We start from the raw sequence: 27,741 nt of genomic DNA, 5'->3' as shown, positions 1-27,741 counted from the left end.
ATGCATTTCAGCATTTGCAGTCTCTTAATTAAAAAGTGTAGATTAAAGAGTGAACTGGTTCCCTACCTAGAACTGGAGCGCACATTTCACGCTCAGCAGGATTTGCTTCGTCCTTAAGAAGGCACGCTTGCTGTGGTTGATATTCCAAACTTACGCCTGAAGAGTCATACTGGCAACGGGGAACAAACTGAGGCAGCTGTCGTCCGCAGTACCAACATTTCGAAAGAGCCAGTGACTATAAACATTATTATTTGGTATCAAGAAGCCGTCACGGATCAATGAATTAAAGAAGTGTGCTGTACGTGTCCTGCAATCGCATGTAATAGCCATTGCTGCAAGCCTGCAATGACAGCGATTGTCTGTTATTTATTTACCCTCAATAGGGATTCACGGCAAGATTAAGTGATATGTCTTTAATGGTTTTGCAAAATGTCGGAGTCAGAGATAGAAATCCTCACATGTACTGGCACTAAACAAGGGTGGGAGAAAATAAGGACTCCGCCATGAGAAGATTTGACCCTGCTCCTGTCACTGAATTTTGCCTCTTCCCAAGAACCGTACGGCAAGAAAAAAGGGATAAAAGTGAGGCAGTGTTAACACTTTCGTCCTCCTTTACCTCCTATGCATTACTACAGATGGCGTGTCACTGAGCACATTTGTACTGTGCATGCAGTACACGTGAGGTGCCTAGTTGTTTCAACTGCCCTGTGTGGAATACATAAGTTCTTGTACACTTCACTAACCTGCTGTCTTCATGACGATGATGTTCCCAGTGCAGAAAACAGGACGCAGGTCGTGGGTTCTTTTTCTTGAGGCTGAAATTAACTTTTATAGGAACTCCTACTACGAATTAACTATAACTCATTTGGGGTGCCACTCGCGTTTTTATTGGTATAGACACGAGAAACTATTCTTGATCACTACGTATTGAACATATCTTTTCACAATCATTATATCTGACTAAAATAACATGAAATACATCCTACCACAGACAACATGTCTGTCTACTGGAACGGTCAGATCTGGAGAGCCGGACTGCCCGAGACACTTTGCGCGCCAAGCCAGGCAAGGCGTGACCCGAACGCCACCGAAGTGCATCGGCAGTAATATCGTCAGTCTTTTGTTTTAGTAATACTTTGATTTTAATAATTATGAAATGACTGATTGACAGCTGACTGTTGAGAGATGTTTATTTAAAAAAATGAAGTAATTTGTATGACAGGTTTAATAAATAATTTCAACTAAAGTTTAACGTTTTGGCGCCCTACCGCCGAATACAGCAGCCAATCACAGAGCAGCAGCAGGCGGTCTTTCTCACGGGAATGGTACCGAATCTAACATCTGTCACCGGTACCTCATCCCACATTGCGTTATCTCTATGCTTCTTGCATCTCCACAGGCCTGGGAATAGCTTCCTGGAGCCTAATATGATGGCTGAATAAGCCAGAAATATTACAACCAATCAGTGATGTTAGTGACAAAACGGTTCCAAGACTTAAAGAGTCTTTCGCGCGGGATCGTCCACAGTCAGAGGCTCCCATATTCTTGAGTTGGGTGAGAGAGCCCAAGACTGTTCGGCCAGTGTTACAGGTAAGGCAAGGCCTCCAAGTAATAGTTTTTAGAAATATGTAAATAACCCTCATCATCTCATCATTAAAACCCACCAGCTAAGCCAGGAGCTCCTGGCTAAGTGTACTCCTGCTGAGAGAATAGTATTGCACTGACATCATGGTGTCTGCAAGAGAGGCTCTGCAGATATCCTAGGACAGTTAAGGCTAACATAATGATGTTTAGGATGGGGCTCAGTTTGGAAGGGTAACTGGTAGTGTGTCATATAAATTGACATCAATTACATTAAAAAGAACCATGATTGGGAAGCGAGTTGGTGGCTGACTACAACATAGATTTAAAAAATAGCATCATGATTGCATTTGAGTTTCAGTGCTGATGCTGTGATATATAGCGATACTGTTGTAAATAAACTGTGGGAAACGTAAACAGCTGTAGTAGGCAGTAAAATAAATGTTTCAAGTATTTGCGAGTGTTTACCTTACATGGATGAGAACTGAAAGTTAAAGCAAAAATGTAAAAATTATGGACAAGTTCAATTGTGTATGGTTTTACTGAACCTGCCACCTGTAATTTCACGGTTTATTGCACTGGTAAACTTGACACTAAAAATAATCTCGAACCTAATCCTGAAGTCACTGCTGGAAACAGACATATATTGAGACAATTCCATCTCCGGTCTTACGGCCCAGTCTATTTCTTCTTACGCACAAGGTCAAAGGACAGTCTGCGCAAGGGAATCGGTGGATTTTTGTATTCCAGGCACTGAGGAACATCAGTTATGCTTCTCGCGTTTGTTTCTGTGCTTCTGCCACACATAACAGACATGGCCCATTCAATTCATGTTTTCTCAAATGTAACTGCTTTGACGCGTTTGGGACTCTTTGCTACACGCTTCAGTAAATGTCAACGACGCGTGAGCCGTCAATGACTCAGAATCTGTAGTTCCCGAAGTGGCCACTGGAGCGCTGGGAGTACCATCTGCAACGCGAATTGGCCTGAGATTATAGTCGCCATTGTTTAACGCTACATTTCACTTCGGTGGTACTTAATGTGTAGCAAAGAGTGTTATTTGTAAATGACCTCTTAGCCAGTGTGCACCCCATGATCTGACACAAGTATTAGTCGTTCACTCTCTGAGATTCTCGGAGCAGTGGCTGATGAATGCAGCTGTATAGATACAAGTGAAGAGACTTTTATTTATTTATTTATTTGGTCTGCGTATTCCATGGATCCGTACATGCAAGTGATTCGCATGGATGTGGAACGTGTCAATACAATTGTACAAATACAATTAATGGTACAGAATAGTAATACAATACAATGATACTGTATAGATATTAATAAGTATCACTTTTTTTCATTTACAAGCTGTCATTTAACTAGTATAGCAATTCACATTATAACGTTATAACTATAACATTAATATAATATTGTATCTTCCATCTAGTAACTAACAGACTAAATACATCTATTATTAAGGGAGTGCATTATTTCTGGAAAAGAATTCGTCTAAGGAGTACAGGGAATTGTGAAGCAGGTATTTTCTTAATGTACCTTTGAACAACGTTTCATTTTCATTTGTATATTTAATATAATTAGGCAACGCATTAAAAGTCTTTATAGCAGCATACTTTACTCCCTTCTGTACAGTAAAGCCGTCGTCACATAGGACATGTGTGCTGATGTCGACATGGAGATCCATGAGTTTCATGACATCACTTCCTGCTCTTTCACGTTGAGGAGGCATTTCGTCACTTGAAACACAAAGTAAGTTCTACTGTATTTTAGCTGCCGCCACACAGGACGATGCAGCTGACACTGATGTGGTAGCGGATAGAAAATCCAACGTCATGTGAGACAACGCCGTCGGCACAAAGGACAAACTGATTAATGTGATTTTGCGCTCTCGGCGTTGTCCAGCAGCAGTTGTCGGCTTTTTTTCGCTTGTAAACCACGAAGTTTGTTCACGAAAATGGACGTGTATAAAATTCCTACGTTAGATCTATTAAAACACGTTTCCCCACTTGTCCTTGTGCTTGTCAGTAACATACATGAATAATAACTCGAATATACATATATAAAAAAGTAAATTAGACCACAGCGTGCACACACATTATTCAACGTGTAAACGTCGCTACGGATATTCGGATTTTGGCTATAACGTGTTCGATATGCCTGCCATCACTGGCGATGATGTGACACAAACGAATAGCGAAATTCTGCATCTTCCACCGAAGTGTTGGAGCAGTGATGACCTCATGAATGCCTGTTTTCAGCTCGGCATTGGTTCTGAGATTATCGCTGTACACCTTGTCCTTAATATAGTCCCATAAAAAGGAGTCGCATATGTTCAGATCCGGAAAATATGGCGGCTAGTCGAGGCCCATGCCAGCCCGATCTCTGGATACCACAGAGCCAGAATGCGGTTCCGAAAGTGCACCTCCACAACGTCAAAAACACACCTGCTTGCATGAACGACATCTTGTCGAAATCAGTATCACTTTGGACAATGGGGATGAAGCCATCTTCCAAAACCTTCACGTACAGTTCGGTAGTCACCGTACCATCAAGGAATATCACAGCGATTATTCCGTGACCGGACATTGCGCTCCACACAGTCATCCGCCGAGGATTAGGACTTCAGACTAATATCCACTTGTTTCCGGTCGCTAACAGTACCAGCCTTAGAGTTCAGTATTGTATGCAAAAATATCTTCACTCTACCATCTTTAAATTTGACTGATACGTCTGCTTTTGTTTACATATACAGAGACGTACTGAATACAGCATCGTCTGATAGCTAAAGCTGACGAAATGATTCGCTCATCTTTACATTGGAAGGCGCCCCAAAACCATTTGATTATTTAAGTACAGAGAAAGATTTCACTTACCTGACCGATGATATTTTTTATTTTAATTTTTCCTTGTTCCTTTTTCGTTTACGTTTCGGGCGCCAGGGGCCTCTCATCATTTGGGGCCCCTTGGCAAGACCCCAATTGCGCCAGCCTAGTTACGCCACTGACATAAGCTGTCATTGTGAAAGATTCACTGCACTTAATCGAATAGCAAGAGATTCGATGGTGGCCCTGCAGATGAACGAACAACGCCAAAACGTTCCGTGGAAAGACCACGTGTTCGATTCCAGCTTGTATGTTGATCATCGTTATTATTATTTCTTTCTGTAAGAACTCAATTCATCTAGTTGGACTATTGAGTATCCATGATGCTTTCCTCTACTGATACGGGGCTGTTACCGTGCATTAAGCACATTGTTGATAAGCGATAATCTGGAGCTAATTTCCCACAGCAGAGATGACAATGAGTTGGCTGTGAATAATTAAGCAAGGGCACTCTCGTTGAGAGGCGTGGTAAAATTACGACAACATAGAAGTTCATTGGTAGCAGGTTCTATTGTCAGCCCATCTATGTGAGACGGCTCTGAGATCTGCAGGAAGTAGTAATGATAAGGTTATATCAACCAATGTTTTTCTTCACAGTTAAAAACTGTTACGTTTACTAGAAACTGAAATTCGCTTCATGTAATAGTAGCAATAGGTACACAGAAATTTTCGTTCGATTTAATTATTGAATTTCGATCTGGCCTTTTTACAGGTGGATTAAGTAAAAAGAAAAAAAGTCAAACGAAGTATAACATTTCTCCGGTGAGATCTGAACTAAATATTAAGAGTAGCCAAGAGAAGCACTGTACTAGACGGTGAACTGTTATGTATCACTACTCCAGCGATGATTACGGCAGACAGTTTACCAAGTAAAAGGTAAGAGCAGAGGTAACTTACGTGGGAACCACCTTTCTGGATTCGAAAAATTTAATATTTACAGTCAGCAATGAAAGATGGTCTCTCCCTGATATCATTCCCACGCTGCCCACTGTAACCTTATGTGTCCCTCCTAATCTCCGTAACATTCTCATCCATAATTCAAGCTCAAGCAAGGGCGGATCCAAGCGCGGGGGGAGGGGGGGGGGGGGGGCGGGGAGGGGTGTCAGCTTCACAATTTCTCTAATAAATTTCGGAAAATAAAGTAACCTGAAAGCTAAGATGCTTCCAAATGTTAAGGAACTGTAATAATTTACAAGCTATGTTTAACACGGGATGTTTTTCAGTTTCTATCTCTGCCAAGCACTTAAATGTGAATTGCAGAGTAGTCATGCAGATGAAATATGTATGGATTATGGGTTTGTACCGTAAGCGTCTGTGGAGAACAGTCCATCCATGTTAAGACGCACGTTCGCAGGCTGGCTCTACCTGCCATCAGTAAGAAATCCGACATCTTCGAGAGTCCACAGCTAGACAGACCATGGGATAGAAAAGCATCTGAAATCGCTCAACAGAGGGAAGGTCACTGAAACTACTGGGATACAAATACAATTCTACATAGAGTATGTGAGACAATTTGCTCCTCTTGTAGCAGCAGCGTACTGATGGTCGGTGTAGGAACGAAGCAATGCTAGGAATGGGTAAAAAGAGCACAGATCATTTCCATTTCCAAGAAGGGTCATTGAAGAAATGCACAGAACTAAACACATCAAAAAAAGTTTCGCGTCACCCCGATTCCCAGAACTCTTGAAGAAAGACGTTGTCTGTGGATATTGTATCACAGACATAGTCCCTTTGACTGTTCAGAGATGACACTAAACCTGCCCAAAGATGTGAATGATCATACATGAGTATTGGAACAGGGGTACCATTATCCAAGATAACGGCGATGTCGTCATCCAATAAGGCGACCGTGACGTCAATCAAGATGGCGGAATTTGGCAGGAAGTTTGAATTTTGGCGGGAAAGTACTACACTCCCTTCGCTCCAAAAAATGGCGCGAAGTTCAATTTCCAACACGATAATGGGTCACAGCCCAGTTATCTCTACTAAGCTAATAAAATGGCAGGAAAAAAGGACTTGTCTTTATTACGTAACCAATTTCAAACATGTGTGTTCACCATGTGGGTCTGGACTCCAACTGACTTAGTTCATATCGTCGCCACCAGAGAGCGCCACTGTGATGTCATCCAAGACGGTGGATTTTGGTGGGAAGATACGACACTTGGGTTACCTCCACTAACCTAAGTCCTATCCCCCCAGAAAATGGCGAGAAGCTCAAATTCCAGTATGATAATGGCGGGAAAAACGGACTTGTCATTATTTAACCAGTTTCAAGCAGATGTGTTCACCCCTTGCAGGGGGGGATGGGGGGGATTTCCCCCCCCCCCCCCCCCCTCTGCATCTGACCATCCCCTCCTCTGGTTTTAGTTTATGCATCCCAACCTGGGATGTTTATTTCCCACGCACTGGAGTAAAACTTTACATATAATTTAAATTTGTGGAGCCGAACACTGAAAGTTTTTAATAAGTGTTATTCTATTAATATGTTTCAGTTTTCTATCATCAGAATAAGTACAGCTTTTCACAAATGTGTCTTTACTTTTTGAATTTCCCTCGTATAGCTATATGTAGATGATTTTTTTAAAAAAGTTTTACCTATAATGTACTTTTAAAGATATAATAATGGATGGCTTTTCTGATAGTGCCTATGCATGAATAGTGAGTTTCGGCATTAACATTTATTTATAAATACCTGTTTAACCATGCGTAATGCCACGGTCCAAGCTAGTAACATATAAAATTCTACTAACCCCTAACACATCCCCCCCACTGGTAAAAGCACAAATCGTACCCTGCCTGGGTCTGGACTGCAACTGGCTTAGTTCATATCAATGCCAGCAGAGGACATTCTCCTAATGTCAGGAGATGACACAAGTAACATCATTTAAGATGGCTGAACCCAAGGTATCCACCACAAGCTCCAGAGCTCAAGTGGCTTAGTTCATACCGTGGCCCCCACAAGACGCTACCATGACATCATGTGATGACACAAGATCGTCTGCTCTCTCTCTCGCGCGCGCGCTCGCGCACTGTATAACCATACATGTGTAATGCCACCGGTCCGCAGAAGTCCGACCGCTTACATCACACACCCTCAGCCACCACCTCCATACATGGACCGAACATAGTTTTCTGTAAATGTGCTAACTAAAGAAACACCCACGTCATGTATCTAACCTATCAACTACCTAAGTACTTAATTCCATTTCAATTATAATCATATTCAATAATTCAATTTACAATTTCAGTATTCAATGATCAAATGATCATAAATAAGGAACAGGCAAGTAAAAGAAAACCAATGAGAATATTGTCTTGTTACATGACAATAAAATGATTACTGAGCCAAGCAAATCAGCAAATATATTCAACAGCTACTTCACTGGAATAGCTGAAAATTTAAAAAGAAAGCTAATTTTCTTGGAAATCAGCAGCCAATAGAAAATTGTATCAACAGCTGTAAATTATCAATGCTTGTGGCTCTTGTAATCAGAGAGGAAACAGTCAAGGATGTTACAAACCTAAAACCAACATAGTCAGCAGGTGTTGATGGCATACCCAGCAGCATCTTACAGCTGTCCCTCCAGTATATTGTTGATCCCCTAACTCTTATACAGGGTGTTTCAAAAATTACCGATATATTTGAAATGGCAATACAAACTAAACGAGCAGCGATAGAAATACACCTTTTGTTGCAATATGCTTGGGACAACAGTACATTTTCAGGCAGACAAACTTTCGAAATTACAGTAGTTACAATTGTCAACAACAGATGGCGCTGCGGTCTGGGAAACTCTATAGTACGATATTTTCCACATATGTGTGTAGCAATAATATGGCGTAGTCTCTGAATGAAATTACCCGAAACCTTTGACAACGTGTCTGGCAGAATGGCTTCACATGCAGATGAGATGTACTGCTTCAGCTGTTCAATTGTTTCTGGATTCTGGCGGTACACCTGGTCTTTCAAGTGTCCCCACAGAAAGAAGTCACAGGGGTTCATGTCTGGCGAATAGGGAGACCAATCCACGCCGCCTCCTGTATGTTTCAGACAGCCCAAAGCAATCACACGATCATCGAAATATTCATTCAGGAAATTAAAGACATCGGCCGTGCGATGTGGCCGGGCACCATCTTGCATAAACCATGAGGTGTTCGCAGTGTCGTCTAAGGCAGTTTGTACCGCCACAAATTCACGAAGAATGTCCAGATAGCGTGATGCAGTAATCGTTTCGGATCTGAAAAATGGGCCAATGATTCCTTTGGAAGAAATGGCGGCCCAGACCAGTACTTTTTGAGGATGCAGGGACGATGGGACTGCAACATGGGGCTTTTCGGTTCCCCATATGCGCCAGTTCTGTTTATTGACGAAGCCGTCCAGGTAAAAATAAGCTTCGTCAGTAAACCAAATGCTGCCCACATGCATATCGCCGTCATCAATCCTGTGCACTATATCGTTAGCGAATGTCTCTCGTGCAGCAATGGTAGCGGCGCTGAGGGGTTGCCGCATTTGAATTTTGTATGGATAGAGGTGTAAACTCTGGCGCATGAGACAATACATGGACGTTGGCGTCATTTGGACCGCAGCTGCAACACGGTGAATGGAAACCCGAGGCCGCTGTTGGATTACCTGCTGCACTAGCTGCGCGTTGCCCTCTGTGGTTGCCGTATGCGGTCGCCCTACCTTTCCAGCACGTTCATCCGTCACATTCCCAGTCCGTTGAAATTTTTCAAACAGATCCTTTATTGTATCGCTTTTCGATCCTTTGGTTACATTAAAACTCCGTTGAAAACTTCGTCTTGTTGCAACAACACTGTGTTCTAGGCGGTGGAATTCCAACACCAGAAAAATTCTCTGTTCTAAGGAATAAACCGTGTTGTCCACAGCACACTTGCACATTGTGAACAGCACACTCTTACAGCAGAAAGACGACGTACAGAATGGCGCACCCACAGACTGCGTTGTCTTCTATATCTTTCACATCACTTGCAGCGCCATCTGTTGTTGAAAATTGTAACTACTGTAATTTCGAAAGTTTGTCCGCCTGAAAATGTACTGTTGTCCCAAGCATATTGCAACAAACGGTGTATTTCTATCGCTGCTTGTTTAGTTTTTATTGCCGTTTCAAATATACCGGTCATTTTTGAAACACCCTGTATAAATATTATTCAAAGCTGTCAACAAAGATAAAGTAATAAGCTATCATCCCATTACGTTAACATCCTGTTTTTCAAAAGTGCTGAAAAAATGTACAATAAGTTAATATGTTTCATAAATATAAATAGCCAGTTCTCGACATGGTTTCTAAAGTAAGAAATCAACTGAGACAGCAATCTGTGAATGCATTACCACTATTTTAAAAGCCATTGATGAAGAACAGCAAACATCAGGTATATTTTTAGACTTCGACGTGGTAAACCACAGAACTCTTGTAAACAAGCTGGAATACAAAGGCATTAGGGGATTAGCAAATGAATGCATTCGTTCATTCTCAGTGATCGCAAGCAAAAAGTATGCACTAGAACCAGTAGATGAAACAGCTCAAATAGTCTCAGAATACCCATCAGAAGAATGCCCAATCACCTATGGGGTACCTCAAGGGCCAGTAATGGGATCTCTTCTTTTCCCAAATATATATCGAAATTGTTGACTCACATAATAATTATCATTTGCTGATGATACAACAATATTAGTAAAAGCAGCAAAACATGATCATATTGAACATAAAGTAAATTCTGTTACAAATCAACTAAGGAAATGATCTGCAATGAATCAGCTTATAATAAACAATAAAAATCTGTAGCATTAAATTTCCATACCTCTCAAAACAATATCCAGCTTTATCCAAATATCACCATCAACCAACAACCCACCACCAAATTTCTTGGCATTTGGATTCAAAGCTACCTAAAATCGAATAAAAATATTGAACATGTTAATGCCAAGCTGAATACAGGCTGCCATCTTTTAAGGACTCTAAAAGAATGTATAAATGAATAGGTTTTAATGACTGCCTATTATGCATATTTTAATGCACATCTAAAACATGGACTCATATTCTGGGGAACTTTAGAATCCAAAAAAGAGCCTTCAGGATTATTACAGGGAGTTGAACTAGTCAGTCATGTAAACCAACACTTAAAACACTGAAAGTGCTACCACTACCTTGCATGTTGTTCTTGACATGCTAATGTATATTAAAAGGAATATAATTGGAAATGATAACACCATTAGAAACTTACATAAACATAACACTAAATTAAAACGTAATTTACATTTACTCCCAGTTAATACTACTTTACATCAGAAAGGTACATGCTACTTGGGAATAAAATTATTCAACAAGTTTCCAAGTGATATAAAATACATAGTAAGTATTAATATTTTTGAAAGATCTGTTAGAGGATATCTACAGTACCGCTGATTCTATTCAGTAAATGAATACTTGAATTGCAATAAATGTAAAGAGCTGTAACTTCTGTGGCATACAACACATAGAACTGTAGATAATCCTCAAAAGCTGTTTACTGTAATGTCTAGAATTAAGTCCAGTATCATCTTGTACCTTGTACTACATATGATCAAAGGAAGAAATAAATAAGTGATATCCCCCTGTTTTTGAATACATGTCTCCCAAGTGGGCATATGCTGCTTTAGGCAACACATAGAAGCCGCAAATGCCGCAGAACACAGCCCTGCGATATGTGTACATGCCTCATGCTTCATCAGACTTGATCAGTTTCCCACAAAGTGGGCATCCCATCTTCCTTAAAGTGATACAAAGTACTGGCAAACAATTGTTATGTTCCCTCTTGTATGTCTCGAAGTCAGCACATCTAGAACCCCCCGGGATGTATGACAGGAACAAAGCTTAGCAACACAGATAGTCCTTGTGGCTGCTAAGGCATTGAGACCACTTATTCTCAAGTCATTAACATTTCAACATATCAAATCAAAGCCACCATTATCTCTGTTTCGTAAGTAACTAATCAGTTACCATCACGTAATATCGATAAATGTCTGGATAGTTAATGCCATACTTTGGCGTACAACACTGAAGTAAATACCGAGCAGCAATAGTCATTTTACAGCAATAGTCATTTTAAATTTATGATGTGCACACCTAGTGACGTGGAAACTGTAAGGGTGACTTTCTCCTCCCTAGGCAGGGAATAGTCCTGTCATCATGTAAATTACCGACCCCCAGCAAAGACATTGCAAACCCCAGACGTTTGGGTCAAATAGAGTTATTTTCTCGGACACATACAGAGGCTGAAAAAAAACAAAAAACAAAAAAAAAAAAGTTACCGTGCCTAATTAGGTTTAGGAAAACCGTTGGCATTCAAAACAGCTTCTGTTTGTCACGGAATGGATAAATACAGGTCTTGTGTGGATTTGAAGCGAATCTTATACCATTCTTCCTATAAAATAGTGGCAAGTTCAGGTAACAATGATGGAGGTGGATAAGTATCATACTCCCTTCTCTCCAAAATAGACCAGAAACTCTCAATAGCACTGAGATACGGTGACTGCAGTGGATAGGGGAGATGTGATAATTCATCCTTGTGTTCCCAAACCAGTCCTGGACGATTCAAGCTGTGTGAATATATCCTCTGTTGCCTTGGAACACAGCATCGCCACTGCAGAACAAAGATTCTACCATGATATCGACCAGATCAGCTAACATTGACAGTAACGGGCCTTGCAGAATACCCATGGAACCTATGGAACACTATGATATAGTTGCCCAAATCATTACTGAACCACCACCATGTTTCACTCTTGGCACATAAACACAGCTAGAAGTTTGAAGCAGAGTCCCATGAGACTCATCCGCCAAAATAATATTCTTCCATTGCTCTTAATCCCATGTTTTACGGCTTTGGTACCACATTTTCTGGTTACAGGTATTTGCATCAGTGAGTGGTTCTCGAATTCAATCTTGATCTGCAATTCCCTGCTCATTGAGCTCCCTTAATATTGTTTTGGTACTGACAGGCTTTGTGAGTGTGATATTTAGTTGGGTAGAGAGTTTTGTATCTGCTGTGCTCTTATTTCTCAACACAATGGTCTTCAATAATCATCTGTCATGATGACTCAACACACACTTCCGTCACATTTGTGATTTAGTCGATGACGTTTTCTGCTTTTCTGGTATGCAGTATAAATCTTCGATATGGTGCCTCTCGAAGCACCAGACACTTCGTCTTCCTTGGTTATGCACGCACCCACCATATGAGCACCAACAATGTCTGCATGTCAGAATTCAGTTAGCTTCGACATAATGCGCCCACAACTACACAGAACCATGACTGACAATTCCAACATATTGAAGACACTGCACACACGCCATTCAAAATCACATCCAATGGTGCAACCTGCAGGCTTGGATAACATCTGCATTTATGTTCAAGCACAGATTTCTTCTGCTGTTTCTTCATTTTTGCCCGAGCACTGTACATGTTGACGATAAGTTGGTTGATACAAATAAAACCATAATGAGTTTAAAAAAATTTTGACCAATGTAAATGATGCAAAATTACTTAAATGGGTGTGCTGTAGAATCGAGATTCTGTGTTTGCTGCACAAACATGTGGAGTGAAACATAGATCTGCACAACTGGCTCACCGGCACACAACTGTATGGTAGGCGATTTCTCATTTTTCTCAACAATGAAAATGGAAAATATGTACATAGGAGAGAATTTAAGCATGCTGACCAGTGTTTTTTAAATTTAAACATAATAAACTAGCTATGCACCAGACAGTTGTATAACAACGCCACTAGGAAGCACATGGACGGCATCAAAACTAGGGCAAGTCTTGGAAAACCCTACCTAGGAAGGCAATATTTCCAAGACAGAGCCCTTACCATAGCTATAGTATCCTTTTATGGGACCGTGTACACATATAGTACACTCAGCTGATCAGCAGCTTCATTCCATTTTTATAGTGACATCCAGAATTCGTTGACAAGTAAACTTTCTTTTTTTATGAGCTACACATTGTTCACAAGTATGGTATGTACTAAAATTCCAAATTTCCATGTGCACACTTGGTCTAAGGGTAGTGTCTTCGATTAGTAATCAAAACTTCCTCAGTCCCAGGTTAGAACCACACCACCACTTAAATTTTGAATAAAAATCATCAGCAATGGCACCCAAAGACTTCTAGCATGAGACATTGTCGTCACTCAGCAAACGGCCTTGTCAAAGAGGCGGAGGAGTGTACACAGGTTTTGGAGCACTCTGTTGCCCTTGGGGTAGGAAATTGGCTCCCAAAGGCAGAAGAATCAGCAATGATCAACGACATAAGGATGCAGAAGGCAATGGAAACCACTGCATTAAAACACACATAATGTGTGTCCACAAGCCATGTGGCCTGTAATTGAAAAAATGTCATGATGATCTCTCCATTGGCAAAAGATTCTGGACTAGTCACCCATTCGGATCTCTGGGAGGGGTCTGCCAGGTGGTAGGTGACCATGAGAAAATGACTGAATAACCTACAAAGGAGTAATGTTCTATGAGTCAGGGCATGAAATGTCAGAAATTTGAACGTGGTAGGGAAGCTAGAAAATTTGGAAAGAGAAATGCTATGATTCAGTGTAGATACAGTAGGGTGTCAGTGGAGTAAAATGGAAAAAAGACAAGGATTTCTGGTCAGATGAGTATAGGATAATATCAACAGCAGCAGAAAATGGTATAACCGGAGTAGGATTTGTAATGAGTAAGAAGGTGGGGCAGACAGTGAGTTACCATGAACAGTTCAGTGACAGGGCTGTTCTCATCAGAATTGACAGCAAATTAACACCAACTATGATAGTTCAGGTATACATGCCGACATCTCAGTCTGAAGAAGAAGAGATAGAGAAAGTACATGTGGATATTGAATGGGTAATTCAATATATAAAGAGAGATGAAAATCTAATAACCATGTGGGACTGGAATGTGGTTGTAGGGGAAGGATAGAAGGAAGGGATACAGGATCATATGGGCTTGGTACTAGGAACAAGGGACAAGAAAGACGAGCTGAATTCTGGAATAAATTTCAGTTGGTAATAGTGAATACACCATTCAAGAATCACAAGAGGAGGAGGTACACTTGGAAAAGGCCAGGAGATACTGGAAGATTTCAGTCAGATTACGTCAAGGTCAGGCAGAGATTCTGAAATCAGTTACTGGATTGTAAGGCATAACCAGGAGTAGATATAGACTCAGATCACAAATTAGCAGTGAGAAAAAGTAGGCTGAAATTTAAGTGAATAGTCAGGAAGAATCAATGTGCAAAGAAGTGGGTTGGATTGCTCTAAGGCTACAGATACTGTAATAACAAATAGTTCAGTAGGTAGTTCAGTTGAAGAGGAATGGACATATCGAAATAGGGCATTTACAGAAGATGGAGAGAAAAACATAGATATGAAGAAAGTAACTTCGAAGAAACCATGGGTATTAGAAGAAATACTTCAGTCAATCAATGACAGAAGGAAGTACAAAAATGTACAGGAAAATTCAGAAATACAGAAATACAAATCACTTAGAAATAAATTAATTCAGAAGTTCAGGGAAGCTGAGGTGAAATGGCTGAATAAATAATGTGAAGAAACTGAAAAAGAAATGATTGTTGGAAGGACTGGCTCAGCATACAGAAAAATCAAAACAACATTTAGTGAAACTAAAAGCAAATCCACACAATCCTGAAGATTGCAAGAGGTAACAAATGTGGGAATTATCATATAGTCAGCTTAACAACTAATGCATCAAAGTTCCTGACAAGAATAATACGCAGAAAAGAGGAAAAGAAAATTGGGGATGTGTTAGATGATGATCAGTTTGGCTTTAGGAAAGGTAAAGGTACCAGAGAGGCAGTTCTGATACTGTGGTTGATAATGGAAGCAAGACTAAAGAAAAACCAAGACATGTTCACAGGATTTGCTGACATGGAAAAAGCATTCGACAATGTCAAATGGTGCAAAGTGTTCAAAATTTTCAGAAAAATAGGGGTAAGATATAGGGAAAGACAGGTAAGGTACATCCAAGAGGGAACAATAAGACTGGAAGTGCTCAGATTAAAAAGGGTGTAATGACTAAAAAGGTGTAAGACAGGGATGTAGTCTTTCACTCCTACTCTTCAATCTATACATTGAAGATGCAATGACAGAAATAAAAGAAAGGTTCAACAGTGGAATTAAAATTCAAGGTGAAATGATATTAAGGATAAGATTCACTGATGACATTGCTATTCTCAGTGAAAGTGAAGAAGAATTAAAGGATCTGTTGAATGGAATGATTAATATCTATATCAATGTATTATATTACTATTCTGTAGCATTAATTGTATTTGTACAATTGTATTGACATGTTCCACATCCAGGGGAATCACTCGAATGTACTGATCTATGGAATATGCATACCAAATAAAATATCTAATGAGTACAGAATATTTGTTCAGTGTAAATCAAAGAAAGGTGAAAGTAATGAGAAGTAGTAGCAGAAATCAGAACAGTGAGAAACTTAACATCAAGATTGGTGATTATGAAGTAGATAAAGTTAAGGAATTCTGCTATCTAGGGAGCAATCTAACTAATGGTGGACAGAGCAAGAAGGGCATAAAATGCAGACTAGCTCTGGCAAGAAGGGCATTCCTGACGAAGAGAAGTCTACTAACGTCAAACATAGGCCTTAATTTGAGGAAGAAATTTCTGAGAATGTATGTTTGAAGCATGACATTGTATAGCAGTGAAACATGGATTGTGGGAAAACTGGAAAAGAAGAGAAACAAAGCATTTGGAATGTGGTGCTACAGAAGAATATTGAAAATTCGTTGCACTGATAATGTGCTCCGTGAGGTGATTCTCCACAGAATCAGCAAGGAAAGGAAAGTATGGAAAACATTGACAAAAAGAAGGGACAGGATGGTGGGACATTTGTTAGGGCATCATGGAATAACTTCCATGGCATGAGAGACAGCTGTAGAGGGTAAAAGCTGTAGAGGAAAAGGGATGTTGGAATACATCCAGCAAATAATTAAGGATGTAGGTTCGAAGAGCTACTGTGAGATGAAGGTCTTGGCACAGGAGAGAAATTCATGGTGAGCCACATCAGACAAGTCAGAAGACTTATGACTCAAACAGAAAAAACAAGTACTGTGTCCCAGGAGGAATGGTCAGTGTTCACAGGTATGACAGAAACTCTCATTTTCAGCAAACAACTTCTTACGGACATATGCTCTGTTCTGAATGGTTTCCAAGATAGGCCATGTTTAATCTATGTTTGTTTTGGGGCTAGTTACAAGCACTTATGTGTCTTATCCTATTCATTGGATTGCTCATTGCGTGGTAGTACAAATAACTGGCCACCAAGATTGCCATACATTACACCATTAGATTTTTTTCTGTGAGGTTGGATGAAGGCTGAGGAGTACAACCAAAAGGCGAATATGTGAATTGAACTGCTCAGTCACCTCATGGATGTTTCTGCATTCATTAGAGAATATGCAGAGGCACTTGGACAAGCAACACATATTCTCCCAGCAAATAGTGAAAGATTTTCTAACTACAAGCACATGTTTTCTGACAACAGATGTACCACACTTTTGAAAATCTCTGCATGGTCCTGTCGTACAGTCTATGATAGTTATACAACAGTTTCTGTACATCTTCAAACAATGAGATTTCTTAAATAAAAATATTGTGGTTTTAAATTAATTACCCTTGTTTGAAATTTCAGTTCCAACATCTTATGAAGCTTTCATAACTTTAATTCATTTTGTAACTCACTTTACATATGTTTTACATTTTTACAGTAATTTTATTGGTATTTTAAGATCATTTTAGTGATTATTTTCCAGGTATTTTAAATCATAAAAATAATGGCCCGATATTTGCAGCTCCCTTCTCATAGTCATGAACTAAGTAAATTTTCACCAGGGGAAAATGTCCCCACTGCCTTCTCCACACCTCACCCCAAATGCCCCTCCCACTCCCCCACACCTGCTGCCACCCCTGGTGACTATTTAGAAATAATCAATGACCAAGCCACTCTGTGACACATTAAAATCTCACACCCAGTATGTTGAGAAGGAGTCCTGACATCACACAAAAAATTAAAATACATATTGCCTCACTGTCAATCAATATAGAGGTCAGGTGCCATGGGAGACACAGGGAGACACAGGTCTGCTCTCAGGTCATCATATAAAACACATTCTGTTAAAATCTATGGTACTGACTCCTACATTCCATAACTTTAACAGTCTGGTGGCTCCACATAACATAAAAGAAAGTTGTGTGTTAATGAGCAATGTCCATTTCTGAGCCTTGTAAGGGCAACTTCATCACCTCATCACCTGAAGCAGGTAAGCCATGGTTGCACTGAAGGTTTCACTGACTGCTACTTACTACTCCTCACTTCCAGCTGCTGAGCCTCCCACGAAACATGGTCTGCAGGCCACATAGGCAGTAAAAGCCTGCAGGGGACAGAAGAGCTAGCAGAAAGTGGAAAGGAGAAAGCCCCATTGGCAGCCCTATCAGCAAGCTTATTTCCTCAAATCCCTATGTACCCTGGAATCTGGCAGAAAATGATTTCCTTCTCCTGCATTTGAAAGAGAAGGAGACCATCTTCAGTTTCTTGCACCATTCTGCCCTCTTTGTACATGTGATCAATAACAAGGACACTTTAGGAATCTGAGCAGATGGGGAATTTCTTGCCAAGATTCATAGAAAAATCCCTAGGCTCAGCACCCTCTACAAACCATCATGTTTCTTTAGTTATGTGGGTAATACATTCATAATTTGGCCACATGGATAATAGTATCTACAACACTTTTTGAATCATCTGAATTCTCTGCAACATAACATCTGATTCACAATGGAGATAAAGGAAAGCAAGCAACTTCCATTCCTTGACATGCTAGTCAAATGAAGACCAGATAACACACTAGATCACACCATTTACTGTAAACCAAGCCATACAGATGTATGCTTGCATGCCCGCAGCTATCATGCTCTCTAACAACGAGAAGATGTATTCAGTACTCTAGTGCACAGGGTTCATAAAATTTCTGACCAAGGCAGTTTAGCACCACACTTGCAGCAGTTACAGCCAATTTTCTGGAAGAATGGTTACACCCACCAGCAGATCCAGTGTGCTGTAAAAATCAATCGAACATAGTGTCATGTTTTGTATTGGATTGCTCAGTAATGAAAATCATAGCAAAGATCGTAGGAAGACAACTCAAACCAAGGTAACATTACCAACTTAATCAGCAGGTATAACAACTGCCCCATCTAAGAAATGAACAACTTCAGATTAAGTCTCTCTGTTTTTTCTTATTTTATTTATTTATTTATTTTTAACACTCTGGAGCTACAGTGTAACTTACAAATGTCCTGGATTTCTCAGTGAGCAGCTGGTGTCACAGCACATTCATTATTCTGTACCACTACAGGTGGCTCATGTATGATAGAGTTTGGTAGTGGTTCACTCTCAAGAACATTGTCAGTTTCTCAATCAGAGTTGAAATCAGCTACATTATCATCAATTGTTTGCATTACATTATTTTCAGAAATGGCAATCTTATCAATAGAAGTGGATGACAAGAGTTGCCCCATATGTTTCCCATGAATATTATGATTAAGATCTTTTACAGTGTACATAAAATTTCATTCTCTTTTCAAAACTTTGCCCTTTTCCCATACATAATAGTTAATACCTTTCCACATCCAGACAAAATCTCCCACATTCAATGTACAATCCATCTCAAGTATTAACTTGGATCTGATCTTTGGCTAGATGTCAGATGATTTGGTTATGCTTAATTGAGTCCTTAGATTCCTTCCAAATCTAAGCATGGCTGGGCTTTGGCCTGTGCATGCAAGTTCTGCATTCCAATATGCAACTAACCAGACATACAATGTATCAGGTTTGGATGTTAAATCAAACATACTAAATATCAGAGCATGCTTGTGTTTGGGAGGGATTGCCTATAACTTATATCTACATCTACAGCTCCACTTTGCAAACCACCATGAAGTACATGGCAGAGGCTATGTCCCACTGTACCAGTTATTAGGGTTTATTTCCATTCCATTCATGTATTTCATGTGGGAAGAATGATTGTTTGAATGTGTCTTTGCTTGTAGTAATTATTCTAATCTTATCCTCAAGATCCCTATGTGAGTGATATGTAGGGGATTGTAGTATATTCCTAGAATGATCATTTAAAGCTGTTTCTTGAAACTTTCTTAATAGAATTTCTTGGGACAGTTTACATCTATCTTCAAGAGCCTTCTAGTTCAGCTCCCTCAGTATCTGTGTAACAATCTTCCATGAATCAAACAGACCTGTGACCATTTGCGCTGCCCTCTCTGTATACGGTCAATATCCCTTGTTAGTCCTCTTCGGTACGGTCCCACACACTTGAGCATTAGTTTAGAACTGGTCACATAAGTGATTTGTAAACAATCTGCTTTGTCGACTGATTGCACTTCCCAGTATTCTACCAATAAACCAAAGTTTACCACCTGCTTTTCTCATGACTGAGCCTATGTGATCTTTCCATTTCATATCCCTACTAAGTGTTACACCCAGGTATTTGTACGAGTTGGCCAATTCCAACAGTGACTCATTGATATTATAGTCTTAAGATACTACTTTTATCATTCTGTAAAGTGCACAATTTTACTTTTCTGAGCATTTAAAGTGAGTTGCCAACCTTTGCACTGCTTTGAAATCTTATCAAGATCTGACTGAATATTTATGCAGCTTCTTTCAGATAGAACTTCTTTATAGATAACTGCATCAGCTGCAAAAAGTCTGAGGTTACTGTTAATATTGTCTGCAAGGTCTCTTAATGTACGACATGAACAGTAAGGGTCTCAACACACTTCCCTGGGGCAACCCAAAGTTACTTCTATATCTATCAATCATTCTCCATTTCACTGTGTCTTCCCTACCAAACATCCTCAATCCAGTCACAAATTTTACTTGATACCCCATATGATCAGACTTTTGACAATAAGCATAGATGTGGTGCTGAGTCAAATGTTCTTCAGAAATAAAGAAATACTGCACTTACTTGCAGGCCTATATCCAAATCTTCCAGCATGCCATGTGAGAAAAATGTGAGTTGTATTTCACACAGTTGATGTTTTAGAATCCATGCCAGTTGGCATTCAGGAGGTCATTCTATTCAAGATACTTAATTATGATTGAGCTCATAATATTTTCTAAGATTCTTCAACAGATCAGTGTCAAGGATATTGGATGGTAGTTTTGTGGATCACTTCTACTAGCCTTCTTTTAGTTGGGTGTGACCTGTGTTTTTTTTCCAAGAACTGGGCACAGATTATAGTTATAATACAGGCTAACTCAGCTGCAAATTCTGTATACAATGTGACAGGGATTCCATCAGGCCCTGGAGCTTAGTTCAGTTTTAGTGATTTCAGCAGTTTCTCAACATCACTGACATTAATACTAATTTCATTCATCTTTTCAGTGGTACAAGAACTAAATTGGTGCAATTATCCAGAGTTTTCCTTTGCAAAGGCATGTTTGAAAACGGAGTTAAGCATTTCAGCTTTTGCTTTGCTACACTCAAATTTCGGTTCCTGCCTCGTTCACCAGAACTGGAAACTAACTTTGGTGCCACTAACAGCCTTTACATATGACCAGAATTTCTTTGGGTTTATAAATGACCTTGTAGAGAACATCAGAAGTTCACTGAGGCTTTTTGCGGATGATGCTGTAGTATATCGAGAGGCTGTAACAATGGAAAATTGTACTGAAATGCAGGAGGAGCTGCAACGAATTGACACATGGTGCAGGGAATGGCAATTGAATCTCATTGTAGACAAGTGTAATGTGCTACGAATACATAGAAAGAAAGATCCTTTATCATTTAGCTACAATATAGTAGGTCAGCAACTGGAAGCAGTTAATTCCATAAATTATCCGGGAGTAGGCATAAGGATTGATTTAAGATGGAATGACCATATAAAATTAATCATCAGTAAAGCAGATGCCAGACTGAGATTCATTGGAAGAATTCTAAGGAAATGCGAACAAAGGGAGTAGGCTACAGTACACTTGTTCGCCCACTGCTTGAATAGTGCTCACCGGTGTGGGATACGTACCAGATAGGGTTGATAGAAGAGACAGAGAAGATCCAACTGAGAGCAGCGTGCTTCATTACAGGATCATTTAGTAATCATGAAAGCATTACGGAGATGATAGACAAACTCCAATGGAAGACTCTGTGAGAAGAACACTCAGTAGCTCGGTACAGACTTTTGTTGAAGTTTTGAGAACATACCTTCACCAAGGAGTCAAGCAGTATATTGCTCCCTCCTATGTATATCTCACTAAGAGACCATGAGGGAAAATCAGGGAGATTAGAGCCCACACAGAGGCATACCAACAATATTTCTTTCCACAAACAATACAAAACTGGAATAGTAGGGAGAACCGATAGAGGTACTCAAGGTACCCTCTGCCACACACGGTCAGGTGGCTTGCGGAGTATGGATGTAGATGTAGATGTAGATTTGTTTCATTTAGCGTCTGTCTACCTATAGACCTAAGTTTTGTTGTACACCTATCTCTATTTCTTTAGAAGTTTCTTTACAGTGACTGTTACCATGGAGGTTCCCTCCCATTATGAGCTGTTCTACTGAACACATATCTATCAAGTGCATGGTCAACTATTCTTTTAAACTTGAGCCAGAGTTCCTCTACATGCTGCTGAAAGTTTCAGGCTACTCACTGAGATATGACATTACTGATTTTTTTATCTATATTACTGAACATATATATTTTTCTGCTTTTTTAGTCATTCTTTGTAATTTGGTAATCATTATTGCCACAGTCACATCAGTTACATCAGTTACATTGGGATACAAGTATGGTGGACAACCAAAGAATCCAGTTATCATTTTATGCCCACTCCTGATACTGAGTCTTGCCCAAACAATCTCACATGCAGCTTAAATTTCTATCTCAGTGGATTTAAGTGTCTTTTCTACTATGACAAATACACCACCTCCATTCCCCATTTGCCTATCCTTTCAATATATACTTAAATTTTCCTCAAAAATCTCACTGCTATCAGTTTCAACCAGCTTTCAGTTTCTAGTATTAGGTGAGTTTCACTGCTTCAAACTCTGGCACTTGTTGTGAATGCTTTGGCAGTTTACCATTAGGATTTTAGTTCTCTCACCTGTGGAAGGCATTTCTTTTAACCTTACTCTTATACTGATAATTATCTGAATTGAATGGAGAGACACCTAATCTAAAAAAAATTGGTGTAGCAGGACTGATGTGTAGTGCACAACTGACCCATCTAGGGGGACCCTATAATTTTCAATCCTATGGCACAAGTGAAGTCACAGCCTTGCTTGTCACTGAACTTTCAAAGACTCTGTTTCAGTTCCTCCTCTCAACTCAAAACTAAAGAACAAAGATCAGTTCTGGAGACAATTATGCAAAGTGTGAGCCTTGTTGAAACTCTATGTGCAAGGCTGGTCTTCTCAACCTTCTCTGCCAGTCACTGGAATGACCCAAGTATGGCCCTGGGGCCCAGATGACAGGCATCATTTGTTCCAATGTATGACACAATTTGCAGTTGGTTGCACCCTGTTCCCTCAATGGCTGCTGGCATAGCCTCTTGAACATGTTGAATGACTCCCCTGGCATACCACAGTTAGTGAAGCAGGTATCCTTACCTGTCCCTTGCTGCCATTTCCCTAGGGAATACCTTCATTCACTGTACATTTGAACTACCAACAATTAATGGACCCCTACCCTTTCATGTTTGCCTCCTCTTGACACTGAACAGAACAGATTTCCTAAAAACACTTGAATTGAGTCCAACTGGCCCAGTTTCACATTCAGTGAAAGACAGCACCTCAAACTTGTCAGTTAGGGAGATTGGTACATCTTGAGTCCTCCCTTGTCCCCATTCATCCTGTACACAATGCCTTGATCTACCATTGACACGCCACTCTCAGTCAAGTGCACGAGTAATAACAGATCCTGTGCTTTCCGCAGAAAGGACAGGATGCACAGTAGAGGATAGTACTTGCGGTACCAGTATCACAGGTACACAACTCTCAGGAGCTCTTCCAACACACCAATTCATAGCAGCTGCCAATCATTTTACAGCATTTAGGGTGAATTCCAGCTGCTTATGAACATCAACCAACTCATCCCGTGTTCAAGAACATCATTCACAGTGGACTGCATTTTGGCTGGTGCAATGCATTACAAGGCAGAGAATAAATAACTTTAAATTAAACCCCACTGATTATCTTTTAATTTATTGAGCTAGAAAGCAGTTAATTCCCTATCAAAATTCAAGCAAATACACAAAACAAGATTTCTATTAAGGCAACATAAAAACCAGTTGTAAAAGTTACTAGTTACATAAAACATTTTGAGGTCAATTACAGTTGTTAGCAAACTCAAAAACGGAGATAATTTATGATAAATGCAGGTAATATATAGAGCTACTCCTCTTTAATGGAAAACTAAATGTAATGGAATATGTTGTATATCTGCTACAGTAACTAGATCACAATCGCCGATTTATTACAAATTGCTCATAGATTATACAAAGGACAATGGTAGCTTCTGAAAATTCTCAAAAATGCATATTTATTTGCATTAAAAACAAAGATTCCAAGACTTACCAAGTGGGAAAGCGCTGGTAGACAGGCACAATAAATAAAACACACACACAGAATTTCTAGCTTTCGCAACCGATGGTTGCTTCTTCAGGAAAGAGGGAAGGAGAGGGAAAGACGAAAGGATGTGGGTTTTAAGGGAGAGGGTAAGGAGTCATTCCAATCCTGGGAGCGGAAAGACTTACCTTAGGGGGGAAAAAGGACAGGAGTACACTCACACACACACACACACACACACACACACACACACACACACACACACACATATCCATTCGCACATACACAGACACAAGCAGACGCCAACTTAATGAGCAATACAGCAGTTATGAGGGAGGAAAAGACCCACTGTGGTTCAAGAACCTTGTTAGAAAGCTGCTACAAAAGCAAAGAGGGCTTCACTACAAATTTAATTGTACTCAAAGCCTCACAGATATACAAAAATTAGTTGAAACCAAAATTCGTTTTGGGAGTGCCATATTTGAATCACTCAATGAATTCAAATTCTGGTTGAACAGTCCATGGGTGTACTGCTGGTCCACAGTGTCCAACAGGCACAATATTTTGGCGATCAGACATGTTGCCATCTTCATTTGTGCTGACAAACTGAGCTCCTGAGGTCGGGTGGCCATATTAAATCCATTCCTCTCGCAAGGCATTCTCTCCGTGGTCCACACCTGCATGTCAGCAGTCGCTGAGATGCTGACATCGGCACCTGTAATCATTGTAATTGCCTCATCTGCCCCAACTGCCCATTCATTTCCTTTGCTGAGTATCAGACTGGTGATGGAGACAGACAACTACGATACAAGGCATTGCGCAAGAAGCGCACGTGCCAGGATGCCGGCTGTCCTTCACCCGTGCCAATATCAGCTGCACCCCTCTGCTGGAGGCCAGCTTATCAGCGGCTTTGCGAAGACACGGCGTAGTAGCGCTCTGGCGCCCGCTGGCAGCAGCGCACAAATTTCGGCTGGTTCCCATGCCCGGCTGAGGTTGTAGCTGCAATCTCAGTTGAAGAGTCTGTCCCTGGTAAGAACTTCAATAGCCTCTCTAACGATGCTGTCTCAGTATTTAGATGTCTGTGTCAAGACCCTGGTATGTTGGTAGTTCATTTCCTGATTTTCAGACACAGTGCTCTGCAACTGCCAACTTGTTGGGGTACCCAAGTCAAGTGTGCCTCTGATGTTCTCAGCAACAATCTTCGATGGTGCGCACTGTCTGTCCAATATAAGTCTTACCACATTGACATGGAATCTGGTATATACCGGCCTTCCACAAACTGAGATCATCTTTGACACTTCTCATAAATGCTTGTGTTTTATTTGGTGAGCAAAAGACAGTGTCCACTTGATGTTTCCTCAATATTCATCCTATTTTCCCCGATAGTGTGCCAGTATACGATATATAGACAGTTGCTATCTTCCGTCTCCACACACTGTACTGTAGAGGTGGGGTAGAGAGCACATCTGATCTGCCATTCCAAGTACCCATTTTTCTGGAACACAGTTTTGAGATGTTCCAGCTCTTGGGGCAGACTCTCAGCAGCAGAGATGGTGCGTGCCCTGTGCACCTGTGTTTTTAGCACCCCATTCCTCTGCGCAGGGTGGTGGCAGCTATCTGCATGCAAATACAGGCTGGTGTGCATTTTCTTCCTGTATACCCCCATGTTCCAGGGTGCCATCCACTCTTCTTTTGACCATGACATCCAGAAATGGTAATCTTCCTTCTGCTTTGGTTTCCATAGTGAATTTGATGTTCGGATGTATGGAGTTCAGGTGTGTTAGGAAGTCTAGGAGCTTGTTCCTTCCATGGGGCCAGATCACAAATTTGTCATCCACATAACGTAGAAATCAAGTAGCTTTCCATTTGGATGATGCCAAAGCTTCCTCCTTGAAGTACTCCATATAGAAATTCGCGACCACAGGTGAGAGTGGGCTCCCCATTTCAACTCCTTCTATTTGTTCATAGTATTCTCCACTAAAGAGAAAATGCATGGAGGTCAGAACGTGCTTGAATAGGTCAGTCATCTTCTCATCAAATTTCTGTGCAATAAGCTCAACTGACTCTCAAACAGGCACCCTGGTGAATAATGAAACAACGTCAAAACTCACCAGGATATCTGTCTTTCTGCCCGCCCTTAGGAGCTCAGTTTGTCAGTGCACATGAAGATGCAACATGTCTTATCACTGAAATATTATGCCTGTTGGACACTGTGGACTGACAGTACACCTGTGGACTGTTCAAGCAAGAAATACACCAGGAGAAACTGAAGAATTACATCAATTCAAATTCTGTCTCCCAATTTTGCAGAAAATCCTAGGAAGTTTTGGTATTACATTACATAGGTAAACAGGTAGATGACACTGTTTTTAACATAATCAGCAAGTCTCTGTAAACAATGGTCAGAACATTCTGCCCATCATTCAGTTTCTTGATGATAGAAATCCACTGCTTGGTCGTGGAACCACAGTTAAAACATTCTCATCATTGAAAAATCTCTTTCCGCCAGAATTTTTTGCCTTGATCGCCTGAACATTGCCCTCTGTTATCAATGTTAATGACCTTCCTCTCCAATCAGCATCATCCACATCTGTGCACCCTTGGTCAAATTGTTGGTGCTATTTTATTAGAGTTGGAGGCAACATTACATTTAGTTTACACATCACCAAAATTTCGCCATGATTCTGCGTGCAACTGAGATATTTTGCTCACAAAAATCTTACTGTCCTAAGTACTTCAACTTTGGAGTATGTTAACAGTAGCCACATCATTTTGCTCACACACTGTGATGTACCTGTTGTCTGCACTGCAGTGGATCTGTGTCTGCAGGAGACCCAGAAAATGTACTCTCTTGTAACAATGTGTGATTCTTGTTGTGCATTGGTCTTAGTGAGGAATGATATGTGTCACTTACTTTCTTAAAGTCCCTAAGTACTGAACTGGACTTAAGTGTTCTATTAATGTTCCTAGTTGCCCTTGCATCACTACGATTTAGTACTAACTTGTAAAAAAAATGATCATTTCCCTCCAGTTCATGTTTTGTGAAAATTGGTGTATGACATGCTTACAATAAACTTCCAACTTGCTCAGCTGAAGGTAAATATACTCATTTCTTTCCAGTACCTTACAGCATCTGGCATTGTTTGGAAAAGTGGACTTGCACCATCACAAAATCCATCATTTCATGGATAATTTATGCATTGAATACAGGCAGTGTCATGACACAACACTTTCTTTGCCTGATATTCAACTAATTAAATCAAGCCAGCTACATTTATCACTTAAAATGCTTGAATATTTCATTTATTTTATTTTGCTGAACTAGAAAGAATATCTTAAATAATTCTCTGTAATTTCTCTAGGAATGTCAATGGCAGTCTGAAAATAACTTATGTATACATTTCCTTTTTCTGCTTTCATTCCAGCTATGCTGCAGTACACAGAAGCACTTCCTGTGTTGTGGAAAATGTTTAACACAAATGGTGACTTTAACGCCGTTTAGTCACCAACAGGTTTCAGTCCAGGACAGTGTTCACAGTAATCAAATATGCTGTTATAAAAATAACAGTACATATCATATATTTTTGAAAA

The 27,741-nt window shown here is 40.2% G+C and overlaps 1 pseudogene; it reads left to right on the top strand.

The window, feature by feature from the left end:
* LOC126335817 (uncharacterized) lies at nucleotides 1-27,652 on the top strand (annotated as a pseudogene).
* Nucleotides 27,653-27,741: the final 89 nt, after the last annotated feature.

Source organism: Schistocerca gregaria, chromosome 2 (genome assembly GCF_023897955.1).
Source record: "Schistocerca gregaria isolate iqSchGreg1 chromosome 2, iqSchGreg1.2, whole genome shotgun sequence".
Taxonomy (NCBI): Eukaryota; Metazoa; Arthropoda; class Insecta; order Orthoptera; family Acrididae; genus Schistocerca; species Schistocerca gregaria.
The sequence above is the reverse complement of the archived record's forward strand: the minus strand, read 5'-3'. Positions and strand labels throughout refer to the sequence as shown.